The sequence below is a fragment of the Pygocentrus nattereri genome, chromosome 19 (assembly GCF_015220715.1).
Source record: "Pygocentrus nattereri isolate fPygNat1 chromosome 19, fPygNat1.pri, whole genome shotgun sequence".
Lineage (NCBI taxonomy): Eukaryota > Metazoa > Chordata > Actinopteri > Characiformes > Serrasalmidae > Pygocentrus > Pygocentrus nattereri.
In genome coordinates this window covers 24,077,593-24,081,481 of record NC_051229.1, presented here as the reverse complement: position 1 = coordinate 24,081,481, position 3,889 = coordinate 24,077,593, and positions in this window count along the sequence as shown.

Below are 3,889 nucleotides of genomic sequence, written 5' to 3'. Positions count from 1 at the left end.
GGCTTGCCCTCGAAACGCAACCAATTGTCTATAAAGCCCACTTGATTTTCGGAACACCACTTGGACATCCAGCAGTTTAACGCCGTAAGCCTGCTGTAGGCTTCAGCGCCGTGCCGCATTGGGATGGGGCCAGAGCAGATTACAGCATCGGACATCGTCTGGGCCTGTTTAATCACCTCTCTAATATTAGCCTTAGTTACCTCAGACTGCCGCAGACGGATTTCATTGGCCCCTACATGAATGACTATCCTCGAATATCTCTTATCAGCTAACAGTCTAGGTTGCCACTAATGTCCGGCGCTCTGGCTTTTTATTTATTTATTTATTTATTTTTATTTATTTATTATTTTATTTATTTTATTTATTGTATTGTATCTTATTGTTATTGTATTGCATTGAATGACACATAGTTCTGCGTTCAACTCTGTTTCTTTTTCTCTTGGTGTCTGCAGTGACATTTGTTTCTAGCAGTATCTGAGCTCAGGACTGTCTTTTTCTCTAAGCTATTGGTAACTAGCAAAGATACTTTCTCTAGATTGACAAAGCACTTCTTGTAAGTCGCTCTGCATAAGAGCGTCTGCTAAATGCTGTAAATGTAAATGTAAAATGTAAATCTAATACTGAACGACACTCTTAAAATATAAAGGTGCCTAAAGGTTTTTTAGGGCGCTTTCGCACCTACCTTATACTTTTTGGGCACAGTCCAAAGAACTGATCCAGCAGTTCACTACTGGTGGGAATTTCCATGATGGTGTGCACCAAACAAAATTCAACATGCTTTGTTATTCTTCTAGCAGTACATTAGTGCTGTACTGGCCTCATTAGCTGCCTGTTTTGCTGTCTCTTGACAGATGCTCACATCATCAAGAGCAATAAGTAATAGCAAAAGTGGGTGAATATCAGGATAGGATTATTAGTAATGATTTGATTGTGATAGAGATGGATATTAAACATCTCTATTTTCTATTTCAATGGTTGCAAACATGAGAGCAACAGAGCACTTGCATCCAGGCCAAATTTCTGACCTGTAAACAAACACCCACCTTTGTAATTTTGTAATTTCATGCACTTTAGCAGATGCCATCAAAGTTGCAATTAAACCAAACGAAAAAGATACAGTGTTTTAAAAACCCAAACTCTTGTGTGGACTAACAAACTGGGTGTGAAAACAGCCTAAGTTGATGTGTCAAAGGATTCTTTAAAGGTTTCTTTAAGAGGAGAAAGGGGAGAAAGGCATTGCTTCAAAGAACCCTTTTGATATCTTTGTTTTTAAGAGTGTACTAGAAAGTATAAAATAAGACAAATATCACAAGCTTAGTAATAGTCCATTACAGCCTATTACAGCATAATATTGCATACCTATATGCAATGTTCATACCTCTATGCATATTCTTTCTTTAACCTTTCTCTGGTGAGGAACTATAGGTGAAAATATTTCATGCAAACTGAATGGTGCCGTTCTAGCTAACTCTGACATGTTCAATATTATTGTTACATATTTTTTAACTGTGCTTCGGAGCTGTTACTAGAACTGACTTTCAACCATAGAAAGACAAGTTTGCAGATGTTTTGGTTAATGTAAAGCAGACTGTGGACAAATGTATCCCAGTGTCCCTGTATTTTTTTTAGAATATTATCAAGCAACATTAATTAAATATATTTTCCTTTTTAAAACATAAATATTTGCTTGATAAAGACTATAGAAGATGCTAGAAATTTGTGTACTCCAACTGAGTGGTGATGATGATGCTTTATGTTTCACACAAATCTGTCTCTGTCTCTCTCTCTCTCTCTATATATATCTAAGTCTATATAAATAAAATATGATTAAAGTGGATTACTTGACATCCAACAACCTTACCTATGTTTCTTAATGCACTTGCACAGCTGAAAACCATGTTACACATAAAAATCAGCTGTAACTGTACAAACTCAATTCCAAAAAATTGGGACAGTACATAAAAACAAATAAGAACAGAAAATGGTAATTTGTAAATCCACTTTCACCTGTGTTGTGGTGCATTATGAAATGCAAAATATGACAACTAAGGGACTTAAGGGATACGATTACCCAGCTGAAGACTTGTATTACTGAAAAATGGCAAAATGTCACTTTCAGAACTGGATCAGTTTGTGTCTTTAGTCCCTAAACATTAAGTGCTGTTAAAAGAAAAGATGATGCAGCATAGTCATAAGTGCTGATGTCAACTTTTTTTTTTTTTTTACTTTTTAGCAGGCATCATATTGGGAATTGGTATATGTTTACAAAATAAAATAAAGTTCAAAAGGTACAACATTGAACATCGTGTATTTGTCCTGTTTTCAATTTAATATAGGTCAGACAGAATTTACTAAGATTAAGTGACCCTTAATAGTCCCACAATGGCAAAATTTCAGTGAAACACCACATACACACAAGTGAAGACACACACTTGGGGCAGTGAACACACTTGCCCAGAGGGGTGGGCAGCCCTATCCATAGCGCCCAAGGAGCAGTCGGGGTTAGGTGCCTTGCTTAGGGGCACCTCAGTCATGTCTTATTGGCTCAGAGGATCAAACCGGTGACCTTCCGGTCGCAAGGCTGGTTCCCTAACCTCCTTTCACGCACTGTCCCAAGTTTTGGAATTGGGTTTGTACTTAAAAGCACCTATATAGTCTACAGTTAACTCCACTGAGACTGGTTTAATGAAGAAAGTGTTAAACAGTATTTAACCACTAGCCAGGTTAGAAAATTCAAAGTATCTGCACAACACCTCATGCTTTTGTAAGAGGATAGAATATATGGGTAAATCACAAACATAAAATACCATTACATTTTCTATTCTTATGTAAGGTTTTACACAGAATATTCACTAAACATCTGTCTCGATATATTTAACAGGACTGAGTTAATGTGAACTAGCAGTTAAATGCCTTGTGCTTGTCACTAAAAATAGTTTATGGGAAAGATTAAATATTTTCAACACTTTAGAAAATTGCAGAACTACATTAGGATGTGATTACAAAGAGATATTACCATTTTAACAAGAATGTACTGTACTTCACTATGATAGTTTAGTAGGATGATGTCAAACAGCCCAAATAAAACTGAACAAGGGTATTGCAGTAAAGGGTTTGAAGTTTAGACAAATTGGCCTACCTGTCTTAAATGAGGCCACTTGTGAAATCATCATCACTATGTGACATACCCACAATTTTTTGTCTCTCTGTCCTACTACATACTGCTTAACCCTCTCCATCCAACATGATTGGATTAACCAGCCTTTAATTAATTTTAATGTGAAATCTATTCATCTATGAGAAAAATCAGACTTCCATAGATTAAACTGGACGCTCCAGAAATAAAAGTTAATTTAATATACAAAGATCATGTAGTATTCATGTTCTTATAAGTCCAACATCTCCAACGTAAGCAGCATTTTAACATCTATGTAAATAAAACAAACTTGACATACTAAAAATTATTTAGTCAAGAAAACACAAACAAAAACACTTTAAAACGTATACTATGTATAGAAAGTTTTACAAAATTTCCTTCAGTTTACTGCCCTTATACTGAAGACTTCACACTTCCTTTGCCTCACATGGAATCATGGAAAAACTTTTTTTTTTTTTTAAATCCTCCATCATGGCCTTTCCCATCATGTTTTAGTAGAAAGTATTTTTAAACATAATTTTATTTTTTGCACTGGTAATTTAGTAGATGAACTCTAAAATGACAGACATGACAACAAACATTTACCCCCTCATTCAATAAAGTGGCCTATCTTTCAGGACTTTTTTATGTTTGGTCGTCTTCGGTGCTTTTTTTCCCCTCGTTTGGATTTGAACGCGATTTTGCACTTTTATCTTACGTTAAACCGACTGCTGATCTTCAAGCGATTTCCAG